This window comes from Myxocyprinus asiaticus, chromosome 15 (genome assembly GCF_019703515.2).
Source record: "Myxocyprinus asiaticus isolate MX2 ecotype Aquarium Trade chromosome 15, UBuf_Myxa_2, whole genome shotgun sequence".
Classification (NCBI taxonomy): Eukaryota; Metazoa; Chordata; class Actinopteri; order Cypriniformes; family Catostomidae; genus Myxocyprinus; species Myxocyprinus asiaticus.
In genome coordinates this window covers 20,719,348-20,739,288 of record NC_059358.1, presented here as the reverse complement: position 1 = coordinate 20,739,288, position 19,941 = coordinate 20,719,348, and the positions used below count along the sequence as shown (strand labels likewise).

The window sequence follows — 19,941 nt, the reverse complement described above, 5'->3', positions numbered from 1 at the left end:
CTTCAAAGTAGTCACCCTTTGCCTAGAATTTGCAGACATGCACTCTTTACATTTTCTCAACCAACTTCTTGAGGTATCACCCTGGGATGCTTTTTAAACAGTACTGAAGGAGTTCCCATCTATGTTGGGCACTTATTGGCTACTTTTCTTTATTATTTGGTCCAAGTCATCAATTTCAAAAACTTTTTTTTTAAATTAAATTTTAGTTTTATAATGAAATAAATTAATATGGTGGCACAATTATATTTTTGTCTAGAAAACTAATTTCAAACATTTAAGCATACGCCTTCAGATCAAAAGATTTTTAAGATCATGAGAAACATTTCAGTCAAGCGTTTCAAAACTTTTGACCGGTAGTGTATTCTTAGTGAATTTTATTTAAATATTGTACAACAAATGAGTAAAATAAATGTTGTGTATATCTTAATATACACTTATATCTTATTCATTTGTATTACTTATCAGCATTATATCAGCCATCATGCTTTCTAGATATCTATATTGATATGGGCTGGAGATGGAACATTATATCGAATTTTGATATGTCGTGAATGAAAAAATGACAAACCTCATGACGAATTTCGAAATTTGCAACATTGTTTTGATCCCTACTGTGCTTTTTTCTACACTGTTTACAGGGTTTGACAAGGTCCTTTAAGTGCTTAAAGTTCTTGAATTAGGCTTTTAGAAATTTAAGTACAGAAATACCTGGAAAACATGCCTTGTTTTGTTGAAAAGTGCTTGAGATTAGGGCTGAAACGATTAGTCGAAGTTATCGACAATAAAAAAATTTCGACAAAAATTTTCATTGTCGAATAGTCATTTGATCTCATTTAATGTAACATGAGATCATATTAAACTCTAATGATGACGCGCGAGAGCAACACTGCAGCTCGCGCCTGACTGAGGAATGGAAGAAAATACAGCTCACAGTCCAGACGCACACTAAACTTTCACAGCTTCAGGTGATGTAGGTCACAAAGTATGAGGGAATTATACAAAAATAAGTAAACAAAGAAGCACTCTCGTTGTGGAAGAAGCGGAGCGTCTTTAAAGGAAACATCTTTACATCTTTACCCGGTGTTACATCTTTAATGCATTTATATATAATGCGTTATAGCTTTATTAAAGTTCAAATAATACAGAAGCAGATCATGTAAATAACTACAAACTCCGAAACTGGCATTCCTCTGAGCGGTCAGCGCCTCTTCTATGAGTTGTGCGAATGTCACAATATAAAGGGTAGAGACTGAAACTGCATCTGGCTGAGGCACACTCTGTCACGGGGACGCTCATCCCTCGAGCACACAGATTATAATGGCTCACGACTTACTGAATCATAATATATGTCCCTGTGCATTTCTTATTGTTAAGAAAATTGGCAATACACAGGTTTATTAATATTTTTTTTTTTTTTTTTTTTTTGAGTTAAAGATGGATTGAAGTGAACAGAAAGGTGAGAGAGGTAGTCTGCATTACACACTGCAACAAAATACATTTTGACTTGTTTTGGCTTGTTTTCCAATACAATGATCTAAAACTCCTTTAAAACAACATACATTTTCTTTAGCAGCTATACTGCAGAAGTGAAAAATTGTTATCTGAGAATATTGAATATAATATTAAAAATATTTAAAAATCCTTTAAAAAAAGATGCATTCACCTTTTAGAGAATAGATCTTGAATATAAGTATATGTTTTCTTTACTGCACTCTCAGAAGTATAACCAAGTGAAAAAATACACTTATATACAAAATACACTTATATTTAAGATACATTCTCTTAAAGCAAATCTAAATATTTTATATGGTGCTTCTCAAGTAAATGTATCTTGTTTTAAGGATTTTTAGACAATTTTAAATGGAAAACAAGACAAAAACACTTGATAACAATAGGAGTTTTTTTGCAGTGTATTTCTTTACTGAATTAAACTTAATGAAAAGTATTTGTTCCCCTTTAATTTAGTGAATGTCATTTAGAGGTATTTTTAAAAGATGATTTTGTCCTCTTTATTGTTAATAAGCACCTTTAATACAACCTTTTAAGTCAGGGCACAAGCTGAATAATCAGTTAATCGTTGCAATAATCGCCGAATAGTCGAATAATCGTTCTAATAATTGATAGATTAATTGATTATCAAAATAATCGTTAGTTGCAGCCCTAGTGATTATAATGATGACAAACAAATTATGAAAAAAATAAACATTTACACTTTCAGGCCAGGTTCTGTTCTATTGCATGTTCTGCACCTGATTAGCCAGAATGTAGCCCACTATTTTTGAAGGCTTATTTGTTTGTGATCTTTTCTTATAGAGAAAAGTATATGAGAAACTCTCTTATTCTAACTTTGAGCATTTATATTGTGTATTAAAATAACTTTATTTTAATGAGACATTAAAATGTGCATTTCAAAAAATGAACACAATTTTCTGTCATACTTTATCATTTAAGTGTTATTGTATCGAATCGTGAACCTCATAACATATATTGAACAGAATCGTGAGATTATCATATCGTCTCATCCCTAGTATTGGCCATTAAAAAGCCATATTAGTTTTGGTACAGTTTAAATGGCAAGCATGAGCAGCATTTCCATTCTAGGCCACTGGTTATCCATTGAAAAACAAAACTGAAACAGAAAAACTACCAGTGACTTTTCATTTAGGTCTTGAGGACTTTTATGAATGTGAAACTCTACTTCAGTTCCCAAACAAATGGAATAAAGTTCTCATTCTGGAAGCTGATTTAATGATTTCAGCACGTGCTGGCTTGATCACAGTACAAACCACCCAAGGACATAAGCTCTAAATATCACGGCTATTACCATGCGAATGATCAGCTGTCAGCAAGAGTTGATGTCTTGTATCTGCAATGTTTTAGATTGTCTGGCGTGTTCTGGATGCCCAAGCAACTGTTGCTGCAGAGGGTGAGGAGAGATGGGGCTCTGTTGTTAAACAAACATACTCTCAAAAGGTACGCTATAATATGGGAGAAGTGGCCCACACACACACACCAAAGCAAATGTGCTCAGCTTCTCTTGTCATCCTACTGAACACTTCACTCATTGGAACTCTCTCAAACACACATACACACACACTTCTCAGAAACAGCTGACGTTTCAACTGGCAACAGCTGACAGGCTACAGATGGGAAGGGCACAACCTATTTAACCCTATACACCACCAACCCCCCCATACACACACCCTGTTCTCAACCCAAAGCTTTTAACACACAGCATACACACTAGCACACCTGTTAATAGTACACAGGAACTGTGATAAACCCTTCCTCCACCACAGGTTTATTTCTAATGTCGGCCTTCCCATCTGCCTCGCTCTTTCTTTCTGTTTTCTCAGCGCAGCGAGTCTCCTTGTTCTGCTTGCGTCTTTGATAACCTCAGCAAATGTGTCTGTTCAGTGTGCAGCAAGACAACTGTTCTGATGGTAACAGAGTGACGTGGGAATGAAATACCAGCCTTTTTAAGGACGTGGCTTTATTTTTATTTTCAGTGAATGGTGATCAAAACTTTGAAGCTCCGAAAAGCACATAAAAGCAGCATAAAAGTAATCCATTTTACTCCAGTGGTTTAATCCATGTCTTCTGAAGCGATCTAATAAATTTTTTGTGAAAACAGACCAAAGTACATCTCTTTTTTTTTTTTTTGCTATTGCAATCTCTAGGCACGATCATATTAGTGCTTGAAATAATGATCAACAAGGAGATGATTTATGGTCAAAAAGGAGTTTTTTTGGTCTGTTTTCATTTAAAACCAATTAGATCACTTCAGAAGACATGGATTAAACCACTGAATTTGTGTGTTTTACATTTATGCTGCCTTTATGTGCTTTTTTGAGCTTCAACATTTTGGTCACCGTTCACTTGCATTGTATGGACCTACAGAGCTAAGATATTCTTCTAAAAATCGCTTCAAATTTCGATTATGACGATTAATTGTCTGTTTTAGGGCTATGACAATTAATTGTCTTTTTAGGGCTTTCATTATTAACTGTCATATAAATTGTCAGATTTGCATGTGTGCTTCATACACCTTAAGAAGTCATTTTTACACATTTAACTTAAAATATATCAATAAAATAATAAAGTAGGGATAAGATTTTCTTTTAAGGCTTTAAAAACTTATGAATGACATGAAAAAAAAATCAAAATATTTTTAAATACTTAAAAATGTGTCTCTCTTTTTGGTCAACTGAAGTTTTTGTCAATTTTACATTTACACTGTTGTTTTAGGAACATTTTATATTATATTATATTATGTAATATCAAAATAGTTCGTTCCTAATTTTTTCACTTTCACATGGTATTTGAATGTTCTTTGATTAAACCCACAAGCCCTTACTTCTCATCAATCATTTAGAGTTCAACTGAATGACACACAAATGTGCTGTTGGTGACATTTCTGTATTCTCTTAAAATTCCCTTATTTGGGCATTCAAATGTGATTGGAATTTAAACAGTGCACAATAATCGCAGTTATCTCAAATAACCGCAGGTTAGATCAAATAACCACGATCAGACGATTATTTAATAATTGCAAAAGGCCTATTTTTGGGTGAAGTACATATACTGTTTTTTTAATTGTTCATCTATGTATTTTCTTTATTTTTAATTGTTGATCTATGAGCATACATGTCAGACAGATGTCTTTGTACCCCCCTGGATTATTTATCTGTTAAGTACTTGAGTAAACAAAATATCCAAAATGCCCTTCCAGTTTTGCTAATTTTATGGATAGTACAGAATAGAGCAACTCGAGAGCGGACAGTAAATGAACATCACAAGACACACTCACACATAGGCTAAATGAAATCAAGCTCTTTAACAACCCTCGAAAACACATTTGGGTTAGGCACTTAAAAGATAAGACTAGAGAAGTAGAGAAAAACAGGAGAAGAAAAAGAAAAAATAAAGAAGTGCTGCCCACAGCCATCAAGATGGACTGTAGAACTACATATGTAGCATTTGAATAATATAAACATTGGCTTAATCCCCAAAGGAAACACACAGTGGTTAAGATTCACAAAATCCTCACTGAAGGCAGCTCACGGAAAAGATGCGTAAACATACACGGGTATTCCCCATGGGATAAAGGAAGAAGGAGAGAGCAGAGGAAAACACAGCTTTTCAATTGTCGATTAAGGGATAGTTCATCCAAAAATTAGAATTCTGACTCAGGCTAATATTCTGCCCAACATCACTTTCTGTGTTGGGAACAACATGAGGGTGAGTAGATGACAGAATTTTCCTTTTTGGGAGAACTATCCCTTTCACTCCACAAAACTATACTAAACATTAGCACTATGTAAAATGTTACACACCTCTGTGTAGAAATCTGATTGGCTGACCAGGCTTTGTTGTTCTTTGTGCACAACTGCTTTCAGAGCTCCATCTTTTAGTAGCATGCACTCTCACATGAGTAAACACTCACAAACACACATACAAAGTGTGTCACATTGGAAGGAGAAAGAAGGGATTTTTTTCCATGTCTCTCCTCCTCCCTCTCTGGCATATTTCCCAGATCTCCATACTGCTGCCTGCATCTCCTGTGATGAGAAGAGGCCAGCCAGCAATCTTCCACAAAAAAACATGGCGGAGATCGGCCATACTGAGCTTCAAGAGCAAATGAGACAATGTGTGCAGATGGCCTTAGACAAGAACCACAGCTGTACTGCCACAGAACTGTAGTGCCCCATGAGAGTGAAACAGAGAAAGGCAAGTAAATAGCACAAAAGAAAAACAGAACTACATGTGCAGTTAGTGAGAAAAAAGAAAGCTTTGGCAAGAAATCAGATCAAAAGGCAGAAGTACTGTAAGAAAGACAAAAGAGGAGCGAATGCAAGATGCAGGGGTGTATGGTTTCAGTTCTTGGCTCCAACGCTTGCTGTTTCAGCTGTGCAGGAGTGATGGCCAAACCTTGCTCTCACGTCACTGTAACCCCTTTAGACCGGCCATTCTCCAACACAGGCAACATTAGGCTGTTCCATTGTGCAGTCTGTTTAGGGTAACAGCAACAGACGCAACCAAACATGACGTGACTGACAAGACTGGACGGTTCAGTAACTCTGTCAAAGTGACCCCCATAAGCATTTCTGATTTTGTTTTGTAACTTGAAAGATCTTCAAACAAGTTTTACTAATGCTGCAATACAGATCCTGTATCCTTAGATGGTGACTGAATCCATATTTTTGAACGGTCAAGATTCACCCAAAAATTAAATGATGTTCTTTAGTAAAACACAAAAGGAGATGTTAGGGAGAATGTTTAGTCTCAGTCACCAGACTTTCACAATGAAAGTGAATGGTGACTGAAGCTAATCACATAGAAAGTTGGCATGTTGTTTATAGAGTTCCAGTACCCTAGGATCAGCCACATTATGCTAACTCACTGGCAAGCGGCATCTCCTATCAGACATTTTTGCATCGGAGCCAGATTCATTACCTTCCCTTGTAGCGCGACCGGAAGCGTGTCTGCAGTGTGGCAGACCCGGGTTCGGATCACACGTTGAAACCAGAAAGTAATCGTGTTTGACGAGCACAATCAATAATAAGCGTGATTTAAAGGTTGCATTGTTCCTTCTAACATTACATTTTTACTCCACTGACGGTTAAGTTTAGGTCTAGAGTTTGAGTTGGTCCTCCTCACTGTATTACAGCCTGTACAGCTGAAAACAACTCACTTCATAACTCACTTTTATCGCCTCATAGTGGACATTACACCCGGGATATGGAGCACATACGCGCCTATACACCCAACTTCACTTACCGCTTTGGCCACCAGTGTTTCACATTTCGGTAAGCACAGACCGAATTTAGCTAAAGAAAAGTCAACCGTCTGTTTCCGATTTCACTGTAAGATCAGTCTGAATATTCATCTCTTTTTGTGTTCCACAGAAGAAAGTAAGTCATTTCATTATTGGTTTGGAACAACATTAGGGTGAGTAAATGATTAAAGAATTTTCATTTTTGGGTGAACTATCCCTTTAACTACTTGGTTCCAGCCAGTGCTATTAGTCAGATCGTGCCTTTAAATAGATTTTTTCAACTGTACAAACATTTCAACAATCTGATGTTGTTTTCATGGGAGTATTGTTTGGGTTATGAATGCCTCATGAGTGCATATTAAGCTCTTTTAACTCCAGTCTCTTGAATAACCCTGAACATGAAGTAGAGCTAATCTCTTTGCTGGGCAGTACACCATTAGTAAGCCAGTTACTGACAGGAAGTAGTTCCTGTTATTTCTGTCTTTATGTGAATGTGGGATTCAAATCATTAGAATTTTATTCTCCCTTGACTTCTTCACCACTCTGCAGAATCAGGTATGAAGTTGCCGTAAATGTGTTCCCAAGGGAAATATCTGCGTATGCATAGGTTACATTCAGTGAGACTGTCATGCTGACAGTGAGTTCTCTGCTTTGTTCTTAAGGAAAAGCACACAATCCCTGACATTGACAGAGAGCTAATGGTTAATATGGCTATTAACACACATATGGAAATAAGTGTAATAAAATTGTCACATAAAACTGGACTAAAAGGCAGGTGACAGGAAAGAATTAGACATTTACCGATTTTAAATAATAAGGCATACCGTGATAATTAACATGCACAATATTGTTATTGTGAGCACTTCAAAGTACTGTGAAAATTCTAGATAACCTATTAACCAAATGATTTAGATTTTCCATAAAAAACTCTTACAGTAATAAGAAGACATACCAAATTACTAGGAAACTCTACAATTCATGTTTCTTTTTCAAATAAACATTTCCCTCAAAATGTTACCATTGTTGTTGAAAATAAACCGTAATAAATTAGATAAATACACAATAGAAGCACTGGAAAGCCACCATGTCTCTTTGAATCTTATATGTTTTGATCTTTGCAAAGTTACATTCTTTGTGATATTTTCACTTAAAAATACAAAGCAACTACCTAAATCTTGAAATTAAGTACAACTGTAAAGTTTATTTATCTTTCAACCCATTTTGTAATTCAATACAATACCGTGATGATACCGCATACCGTGATAAATGCTTCAGCAATTATCGTGATATAAACCTTTTATACAGTCACATCCCTAAAAATAACTGGCTCCATTTACATTCCATCATCAGCAGACACTTTTATCTACAATATAACATAACAAGCAATCCATCATACAAAAGCCAACAATATCTACAGAACCGAATTTTCAAGTTCTAAGCTAGAGAAGTTCAGCTATAGACTTAAGGCAATAAAATACAGCAGAAATATAAAACTGGCCTTGTCTAAAATATAGACACAAACAATGATGCTGTGTGGGACCAAACTGTTACGTTTAAAAAACATCCATTTATTAATAAACAAAGATACAAAAGATTAAAAAATATATATATACTTTACACAAGTACAAGTAATTTGCTTGTCCACATTGAAAGAGAAAATGCTGATGAAAGTCACACAATCACAACCAGTCTGGGCTGCGTTTCCCAAAAGCATAGCAAGCTTAAGTTGATCGTAGAGACCATTGGCGCCAATGATTTCTAATCTACTCAGGCTTATGATGCTTTCGGGAAACACAGCCCAGAACATTTTTGGTGATGTGTGTGTATCAGGATTTTGGACTGGTAAGAATAAACTGTTGGCTACCCAGAACTATATGCTAAAGTTTTATCACTAGGGATAGGAATCTTAAGGAATTTAACGATTCTGGTTTCCATTCCGATCCCATTAACAATTTTTATAGTACTTTTGAGAAAGAAATATTTAGAAATAAGAAGTGCAATTCTTATTGGATTCAGGGCCTACTGCCCTCAGCAGTCTGGGATACATTGTCAGGAATCGAGCTACATAGTTACAGTGCATATAGTATGTTTTAAGCTGTTGATGGCTTTGCAGCACTGCTGCAGGAAACACTGATAGAGTATTTTAGTACGGTGTTCCATCCGCATAGGCAGACGAATACTTGTTCGAGAAACATTAACGTAACCGAAAATCATGAAAAAATTTGGTTCTGATATTTTTTTTAATCATCCAGGTAAATTTTCTCCCAGTTTTCGGTTCTCAACCCTAGTGATCATGGCTGGTTAGGACAAAAACCCAGATTTACTTGAAAGAGATAGCATTTATCACTTGCCGCTTTATTACATCATACCTGGTTAGGAGATGTGCTGCTCTTATCTGCATTCTGTAACCTGCATATACAGTTTTTGTATGTGATTTAACTTATGTAGGTCATGGCTGTGCTAACCTCTGATCCTGCATACAGTACACACATGGTGGATTTTATGCAATTGGATATTTATCCACTAACACTTTTATTCAAGAGGAAATACAGGGAAAAAAACCTTAATCTGAATAAAATCAATGAATAAACGGCATCGTCAAGTTCTAGAGAATCAAAATCTCCACACAGACACACACAGAAAGGAGCAGACATTCACCATATTTAGAAGAGAATTTCTAACATGGTCCTTTCCATAGATTAATCCCAAACTAAAAATAAACAGAATTTGATTTTGCAGTTTCTCATCTGTTCTCCTTTTACCCAGAATGAGGTCAACACACATTGTTATATAGGATTTTTTTAAGGTATTCAGTACTACTGATGACATAATGGTATATTCTGAGCTCAACCAAATACTGTATGTCTGATTCATGATTTGGAAATCAATTTCGTGGGGACTATGAAAAAACATCCAATCATGACAGATGCCTGGCTACACTGTAAGCTGCTTGCATGCATTCATTAATAAAGTATTCTAGTGTTAACCAGCATCAAGGCAGCAATTTCATCACTTAGCCAAAAGTGCCTTTGGTGTCTTGCATAATAAAATGATTTATAGATGTTCACCTGAACTTCACATAAGGACAAATTAGACCTTATTCACAGTAGTGCCAGATATTTAATTTTTGATGGGAATAAAAAACAAGGCTGTGAGGAATAGACTTACCCTCTCTTCAAAGACATACACTGTATAAAGCTGTATTGAGGTTTAAGATGACATAAAATTTTCCCAACTAGTGCTCTTTAAAATGTCTACTGAAATTCTTTGGAAGATGCTTTTTTCAATGTTTTGTCCGTGGAACGATCAAAAATAGTTTAAACAACAGTACAACCCATTGTAAAGACAGTATGTCTACTCCTCACAGCCTAGTTTTCACCCCCATCGAAAATCAAACATGGTGCTACTGTGAATATGGTGCCTTGCAATGTGTATTTAACCCAGAAGTCGAACCCAAAACAAAGTTGAGAAGAAGAGCAACAACATCAACAAAAGTGTGAGTTTCATTCAGAAGTGAATATCCCTATGCCCTATTACCTTTAAAGAATTTACCATCCACTGTGAGAGCTTTGGAGGGCTGAAAGGTATGGGGCTCAAAAATCATCTTATTTTTTGGAACTCATCATTTAAGTCATTTTTACTGGAAATTCTGTTTAAAGCGATCTTACAGCATGGCTACTATGATTGTTCTCCCTCCCTTCCCCTTTGCAGTAGTATCAAAAGTCTTTCTTTACATATATAAATATATATCTTACATGGACTATTTTCACAAATTCCATCATAAAATAAAATAAAAGTTTGATTTGATTTGATTTGATAAAATAAAATAAAAGAGGGTAACAGATGCATACCATAGCCAAGGTTAGCACACTAGCATTAGCGCTATGACTACAACATGTAAACATGAACAATTACACATAATCTACATTCCATTCAATGTTAAAAATGTCATGAAACTTTTATCCATGTAATTTCATTTACAATCTGGTTACTGCTTAGCATAATGCATGTCAATGAGTTTATTTAATTAAAAAGTTACCATAAAGTGTTACCATGTATTTAGTAAAAAAAAAAATAAAAATACAAAATTGCACATTGTGGAAGCAATAACTTATTGTGTCCTTCTAAAGCTTCTGACCAAAGCATCATTTGGAAAAACCTGGACATTCCTGCTAACATGTCAAAACCTAATTTTAAAAATGCACAACTATGATTGCTTGTCAAAACCCATCCTGATCTCGTCTTGTCTCAGTGGAAAAAGGTTGCCCTCATCTTCAGTGGTCTCTCTTCACACTGCCCATTACCTTAATTGATGTTTAACCCCTAGATCAGCAGATGACGGCTCAATTAAGAGCTTTCTGGAGGAGAGATTAACACAGCTCTTTTTGAGGAGCTTCAGCCCTTCACTGTGCCCTACTCCACCAACTGCACAGCCAGTAAGAACACGGAGGTCATTTTAAAGTGGAAAGGGAAGGGAAGGTTTTTTTTCCTTGTGATCCTTAATCTAAACAGCAGCACCATGACCTTAAAATGGATTTGTTTTAAATTAGATGTTGGCCAATATCAGATGCCACTGATCAAGGACAATATTATAACTGAATGCGCAAAATGTTTTTCCAAAAACTGTGGCTGTCACCTAGCCTGACAACGAACATTGTACAGTACACATGCTACTAGGGATGTGCAAGAATGGTCGACTAGTCGTGCAACAGCTGACTAGTCGATTATTGTGGTTGACTAGTCATTTTTTAAACAATAAAAAATTATTTAAAGGTTTTTACTTTTTTAAGTTTAATATTTTAAGACAGCGTGTTAATATTGAAATTATTGTAGTTTAAATATTTTTTTAATCACAAATAAAATTACAATTAGTATAAATTAGTATAGTATAAACATTATTTTCATAAATCTGACGGTTTACCTCATATTTGCTGCAGGCCTTAACTATTAGCGCGTCATGTCGTGGAAAACAAGCCCTGTGTGTACACGTTTCACAAAAGTGGGAACTGGTGTAGTACAATGCAATATTTGCAAAATAATGTCAAGATAACAGAATGTCATGGATGTGAGCTCCGAGTCAGGGGTAGAATTTTCATCTAATGTTTCAGAAGCCAAGCGATAACGGCCATCAATTGTTTTTTTTTATTTTTTTTTATTTTGCAGACCCACAGAGCTGGAGATATATGACAAAGATCACTGCATGGACCCGGACCAAAACCTTCTCCAATGGTGGAAGATGAATGAGAGTCGACATCCTAATCTCTCGCATAGCTGTCCATTCCAAGTCTGTCCCAGCCAAGAGAGTGTTTTCTGCATTAGGTGTCAACAGGCTTCTCTCACGTCACCTTCTCAATCATATAGCTTTTGTTTTTGAATAAAAATATGTAGACGCATGAATGATTAAGCCATTTTTATCTGTGAAATATCTAGACTATTTTTATTATTTACTGCTTGCGAAACATGCCAGTATCTGTAGTGATGTCTCCGCTACTGTTTTTTAAAATAACCGCGGCTGCAACTACGTACAGTGAATCAGGATTTATGCTGCGCCTCTATAGCAGGGAGAGAGGCAACGTGCGGAGAGCAGGAATAAAAGTGCATTCAGCGCTATGGAATAAGCATGTCTGGCACCGACAATCATCCATGCAATTATCTAATCAGCCAATCATGTGGCAGCAGTGCAGTGCATAAAATCAAGCAGATAAAGGTCAGGAGCTTCAGTTAATGTTCACATTAACCATCAGAATGGGGAAAAAATTTGATCTCAGTGATTTTGACCATGGCATGATTGTTGGTGCCAGTCGGACTGGTTTGAGTATTTCTGTAACAGATATCCTGGGATATTCACGCACAACAGTCTTTAGAATTTGCTTCAAATGGTGCCAAAAACATCCAGTGAGCGGAAGTTCTGTGGTCGGAAAGGCCTTGTTGATGAGAGAGGTCAACAGAGAATGGCCAGATTGGTTCAAACTGAAAAAGTCTACGGTAACTCAGATAACCGCTCTGTACAATTGTGATGAGAAGAACAGGTTGGCGCTGTTTTGGTGGCACGAGGGGGACACACACAATATTAGGCAGGTGGTTTTAATGTTGTGGCTGATCAATGTATATGTATATTATAGAAAGAAAAGGCTGTATTTTCATATTATGTGTATTATTAATATTATAGTATTTATATTAATATTACTTATGCATATGTTTACATACTAATTAAAATTGACTGATTCACAGGGCAGAGAAAATACCTGTACAGATCAGACGGATCTCCAGAGAGATGGACATGACAGATGTAACAGGTGTTTAATGGTTCTCTTCTCCATGCAGTTGGTTCTCTTCACCCAGAATAGTTCTGGTAGCTGTTTACACAAAGCATTTTTGCTGTGTCAGCCTTTCTTGTCAAAGGTTCTGTAATATGAAATGAGGTGAGCAATATGAAAACGCGGCGATACGAAAGGCGGCAAAACTAGACTGCTTTGACGTTGCGCACTCGCAATGTAGACAGCTTTCCTTTGTTGATTATAAACAGGAGCGATAGTTTTATCGCATCGCTCACTTGCAGAGACGTGGTACAATGCCATTCGCACGTCGAATCTTAAGTTCAGTAAATATGCGACAAACTTACTTGTAACTTCCTCTCTGCGCACGCTTACACAAAACTTAACAAGTGTTCAGTGAGGTGCACGGGAGAGGGAGAGAGGGATGTGGAAGAGCTGATTTACTTGCGCAGATTCTGGAATTACAGTTTGATACAAACACAAGACTATTGATTTGTTCATCTCTGTATGGATTGCTTTACCAATTCGCAGCTATATGTTAAAGTGAATAAAAGTGTGCGGTAATTCCCCGCATTCTGAACGTGGAACATGCGGGAAAGATTACATTTGTGTGCAATACCTGCAATCCCGTGCTAATTTTCAGACCCTGTGGGTATCCTGCTTCTCCGTTGCAGGACACACTCACGTTGGACTGCTATACGGTGACATCACTGTGATTATGTGCACGTGTTTGTAGTGGGGTCCCTTTCGTTTCATAGTACCAGCCCCATTCAACAGCATGCACTGTAAAAAGCGCACAGCTAACTGGCCTAGCAAGCGTTACGTTGCGTAAAGTATATTAACGACATCTCAGCAGAGGCACTCATAATTTAGCAGCAGCGGTGTTCTGTTGTTTTCTATTGTTTTTATTTCATTTATACTAAAATGTATGAATTTTACTCATTTTTGAATGACCGTCAAAGGGGATACATGCTCTAGTCTAAAGCATTGGAGGGTATAGTTCCTGCATTTATCAGCAGAGGCTAACAGGGCCTGATAACCAGCTAATTCCACCCCAATGTGTGGAACATAAAAGGAGATGTTTTAAAGGTAAAAAAAGAAAGTAATTCACCCTAAAATGAAAATTCTCATCATTTACTCACCCTCATGCCATCCCAGATGTGTATGACTTTCTTTCTTCTGCAGAACACAAACAAAGATTTTAAGAAGAATACTTTAACTCTGTAGGTCCTCACAATGCAGGTGAATGATGGCTAGAACTCTGAAGGTCCAAATATCACATGAAGGTAGCATAAAAGTAATCCATACAACTGCAGTGGTTTAATCAATGGGCATTATTCATAAAACACTAAAACAAAAAAACAATCGTTCGTAAAGCCGGTCTGATGTAAATTTTCATATTCATGAAAGTTTTCGTATTTTAAAAATGTTAGTTGGTACGAACGAAATTTACACCTGCTCCCGACCACGTGTAAATCCTGCGTAAGACATCCAAATGTGTGGCGTTCTTTCAGACAAACTGCCATGACTAAGTTTTGATAGAAGTGAAATTAAATAAGTAACAAAAAAATGTACTAATAATTAAATGAGTGAAATTAACCTTAAAAATTACATAAATTATTAAAAAAAGAAAAAAAAGCTTTGTTTTCTTTTTAATCCATAGCCGATATACTTATTTAGAAACGTTTCTTTACAGCATGAATTAATTTTTTCAAAATAGCCAATAATTTTTCCCAACACACTGCTTATCGTTTTTCCAGCAGAAGAGCTTGATTTTTCTTGAAAAAATGAATGCCCTCTAAAGTGACTGGTTGGACATTTTTTTTATTTGACATGCACTCTACAATTCAGGTTTTATAATTGAGTATAGGCATGGCTAAATCACATTCAGTTGATAACGTATGGCAGTGGCAGATTTAGGCATGGGCGACATGGGCAGTTAACACCCCGCCCCCCCGGTCAACAACATTGGGGGTGTGCTGAAGCGGGTTTCGCTCAGGGCACCAGCTAGAACCTCTACTGACGTATGGTCAATGCTAACGCTGTTAAATTCATAAATAAACATTGCGGGCAGGCGCGTACACAATACAACGGGTGGGGAGGAACAAATAGAAAAAGCCCGCATTTTGTGGTATAGCTTGCAAAACTATAATATCTTACTGTGTTTCAGTCAGAGACCTTCGCCAGGCATTCTATTATTATACAACGTGAATAGAACGAGGTGCACATTTCTTGTCACGCAGTGGCGATTTTGCTTAACCGCGATATAGACAACAATCCAAAATGTATACCGGTTGCCAAATTTCTACCGGTTTATTGTGTATACTGTTAAATCGCCCACCCCTATACACATCTTGGATGGCATGAGGGTGAGTAAATAATGAGAAAATTTTCATTTCTGGGTGAACAATCCCTTTAAGGGTACATTCAGTAATTTTTTATGCATGTTGTCTTGGACTTATCCTGATACCTAGAGGAGTGGATGCAGCATCATTTAAACACAATAGTTTTCAGTTACAGATGCCATTGTAGAAATTCACTATTCACAGTCAGCCAGGATTAATTTGATCAACGAATGAAAGTTTCCAAAAAGAACTTTGCTCACAGCGCTCATGAACTGCAACGAACGTCAAGATTTTCATTGATTATACTTTTGGGTCCTTTTTCAAGCTTTAAAGTGAGTCGCTAACTCCCATTATTTAAAAAAATAAATAATAATAATCTGTATATTCTTTAAAACATCTCCTTTGTGTTCCACAAAAGAAAGAAAGTCATATGGGTTGAAACAACATGAGGGTGGGTAAATTTATGACAGAAATTCAACTTTTGGGTGAAGTATTCCTTGAAAAAGTGTAACCAGAGAATATTGTGTCTAGACAGAATAGTGTTTCACACAATGAGAACAAAATAATTTAAAGACCTGCTTTCACAGGAAGTAGAAGACCTTTGACACTTTAAAGACCACATTTAATAAAAGACACACATCAAATAAAAGATAGTTGTAGTCATTACTTTGTTTATGTGGGAAACTAAAAAAGAGACTCTGAGATCCAGGATGAATAGTCATTATTTTGACCCCATGATGTTGAACACATCACCACAGGTGACCAAGGGAATGTAGATGAAGACCTGTTCTACCCAGCATACCAGACAGCAGCTACATTACGCACAGCTGTTATCCTCATTCTGCCAGCAAAGAGTTGGGCTAGTTTTGCATCATCCTGCCTTTTTTTTTAATGGCATTTAGTGCTCATGTTCCATCACAACAAAAACATTTTGCAAACAGCAACCACAGAGCATAAGCTAATGATTTCCATGCATGGAACTCTCAAATGTTCCAATTAGCAAGCAGCACCATTCAGGAAACGACTGTTTACAGGATGCTTTTTGTCATTTTCAGAAGACTTTTAGGAGGTATTATAAAACATCAGTAATAGATTGGTATGCCAGAAAGAAGTCTGTTCTCTCTGTGTCAGGTGGGAGGACATAACAGCACTGAGTCCCTGGAGATTGAGACACCCTGCTGGGAATCACGACAGCACTTTACCTGTCTGAATGACCCTAGACATTCAGCTCATAATGAGATGCAGCCTATAACGAGAGCTGAAATACTACAGCTACCAATGTGCACAAAGTCACTTTTCACTGACAACTCAGCCTTTGGAAACTTTGGCCAAAATATTTGTACAGGAGAATGAGGTCACACTTTTCTCTGAATGCCTAACGAGAATAACAATCAGACATGAAAGTATCACTACAGATGTTAGAACAAAAGACATTTAAAACAAAAGGGTTTCTACGAGAGAGAGAGAGAGAGAGAGAGAGAGAGAGAGAGAGAGAGAGAGAGAGAGAGAGAGAGAGAGAGAGAGAGAGAGAGAGAGAGAGAGAGGGTGTTGTCGCAGAACTGCGTAGGTTAAACCAAACTTTCTTTAGAGTCCGTGAGCAGGATCAACCAAACTTGATATGCGAGTGGCTTCAGAGCTCAAAAATTCAGTCCACTCCAACAAACATCTATTATTCCCCCCAAACCCATACACAACACAAGCTATGCTATAGTGTACTGCTCAGTGACTGCTTCAAAATCACACTGACATTTCAGACGGCGACTAAATCTGACAGCCCGTCAGAAGCACCACAACATCGAATACCGTCTTCTCTCAGTAAGTCAAGGTTTCAAGCAATCCACCAAGGATGAGGTAGGTATTTATTCAAAAGGACAGTAATTGTGACACCAATTGGTTATTGAAAGCCAAGCCTGAACCTCCATATCTCACCATTTCAGACGCGAGATTCCCCCCTCTGATGCAGTAAAAAAGGCGCATACAACAACTCACGCGACGGCGTCTGCGTGCGCGTGAAAGCGAAAGAACCTGAATTTTAGCGATCAGATGTGGTTTTTTAGTAATTCAGAGACGTGACGGCGGCGGATCATTCGGCACTGTCAGACCTTCAGCTGGATGAGACGAACGACTTACCCGGAGCAGCTACCAGATCCACATCTGTGCGATAAACACCAGGTTTCTTACGGCCCGAATACACGTGAAACAAGTGTAATGAAGATCAAACCAGGCAAGGAAATAAAAAGCGCCGAACAGATGTCAGCAATAATATTTGCAATCCTTAACTCCTCTTCGGGGTTATTATTTTGCCCGTACAGTCAAAAACCTCCATGTACAAAGTGTCCTTTCCACCATGACTGGCAATGCACTATGATGGATAGATATCTGACCAATCAGACACGAGCTTTGAGTGTTTTGCCCAATCGGGGTCTGCTGTATGTGGAAGCAGAATGAGTGGGCGGGGTTAAGGTGGAAGGAAGAGATCACGCTGAAGCGGTTTATGTATTCATCCGCCTCCCCATCTTAATGAAAAAATCCTGTAAAATTCCTTTCCGTGTTTACATTTTAGAGCGGCAAAGGTAATACTTTCTTTTTTATATGACCGGACTGTATGTATGAAATACTCTGAATATATATGTCGCGATAAAAAAAGCCCTCAGTGTGATAGTGCATTGAATTGGCACGCTATATTTAACACATATTTTATTATTTATCAGATGTACACGGTTCAGTAGGTTACGTCAGCAAGCACATTGTGTTTTTCCCCTCCAAAGCACGTAATACGTGAATCAAACATAACTGGATCTGTATTCATGCATTATATTCACATAATTTGACTTAACTACAAAAGTCATTCATGTTAAAATGAATAATTCATGAAAAGAACAAAATATAATATATTTATGTATATTTTGACCAGATTGATTTTGTGGTTCCGAGTAAGAAACATGGAGAACCATATAAAAGCATGGAAGGTCCTATATTTCGTGGAGGAATATAGTGTTTACAGTCGTAATGGTAATGATGCAGGCGAAAAAGGAAAATGTCAGAGTGCAGTAAGTGAGTTTAAAGTGAGTTAAAACTGCCGGTGTGCTGATTTAACTGATACATTTGGGAATGCATTTAACACGTTTAGAAATAACACGAGAACTTAATAAAAAAAAAATAAATAATATATATATATATATATATATATATATATTATTATTATTTTGTATTAAGTTAATAACACGAGAACTTAATAAAAAAAAAATAAATATATATATATATATATATATATATATATATATATATATATATATATATATATATAATATATTTATATATATATTTTTATTATTTTTTATTAAGTTCTCGTGTTATTAACTTAATACAAAATAATAATAATATATATATATATATATATATATATATATATATATATTATTATTATTTTGTATTAAGTTAATAACACGAGAACTTAATAAAAAAAAAATAAATAATATATATATATATATATATATATATATATATATATATATATATATATATATATATATATATATATAATATTTATATATATATTTTTATTATTTTTTATTAAGTTCTCGTGTTATTAACTTAATACAAAATAATAATAATATATATATATATATATATATATATATATATATATATATATATATATATATATATATATATATTATATATATTTTTTTTTATTATTATTTTTTATTAAGTTCTCGTGTTATTTCTAAACGTGTTAAATGCATTCCCAAATGTATCAGTTAAATCAGCACACCGGCAGTTTTAACTCACTTTAAACTCACTTACATGCATTCTTTTATATATATATATAAGAATGCACTTGCGACATATATTCGGATCAGAATTGTGTGCGTCACCGTGATGGAGGAACACTTAAAGTTACAGGACTCTTCGAAAACAAAATATAGTAATTAGGGCTAGGAAAATTAATGTGTTAATTTCTGGGATTAGTATTTATTGTTTACCACATAAAAAAAAAAAAATGCAGTATCTCTTTTTCATTTTTTAATTTTTTTTATTTTTTATTATTAAAATTATTTATTTTTTATTAGAACAAAATATGGGAATACAACAACATAAATACAGGACAAATAAAGCAATAAACTAAAAACAAACAAAACAGGTTTTGCATGTGATTATGTGAAGTGTAGGTGTGAGATTGTGTTGTGCGTGTGTACATCTCTGTTCAGTATATATGTAAATATATATGTAAGGCAAGCTGTGGAATAAAGAGTAGAGGGGGAGAAAAAAAAGAACAATTATGTATATATAATATAATAAACTACGAACAAAAAAAAAAGGGAAGAAAAAATAAATAAATGAAGGGAGAAGGCATACCGAGGAGATACGGGGACGGGCCACCATTCGAGGGGAATCAGAGTAGGACAGTAAGGAAGGACAGTAGGGCACCCCCAGCCAGGACCCAGCACTCTGATGCATCTTCACGACCGAGACCAGCATGCATGTGGCCTGCAGGTCGCCTTCAAACCCCACCGGGGAGGGCCAACTCACTGGACAATCT

General features: G+C 36.1%; 1 protein-coding gene across 11 annotated transcripts in view; it reads right to left on the bottom strand.

Annotated features, from left to right (window-relative positions):
* LOC127452720 (myocyte-specific enhancer factor 2D-like) overlaps positions 1-17,805 on the bottom strand; it is an 86,372-nt gene extending 68,567 nt beyond the window's left edge. For 4 of the 11 annotated variants that reach the window (XM_051718365.1, XM_051718364.1, XM_051718368.1 and 1 more), the window contains exon 1: positions 17,529-17,805. The gene's annotated coding sequence lies outside the window, so the exon portion shown is untranslated. The remainder of the gene's footprint in view (positions 1-17,528) is intronic. The other 7 variants (XM_051718370.1, XM_051718372.1, XM_051718369.1 and 4 more) reach the window with 4 other exon arrangements.
* Positions 17,806-19,941: the final 2,136 nt, after the last annotated feature.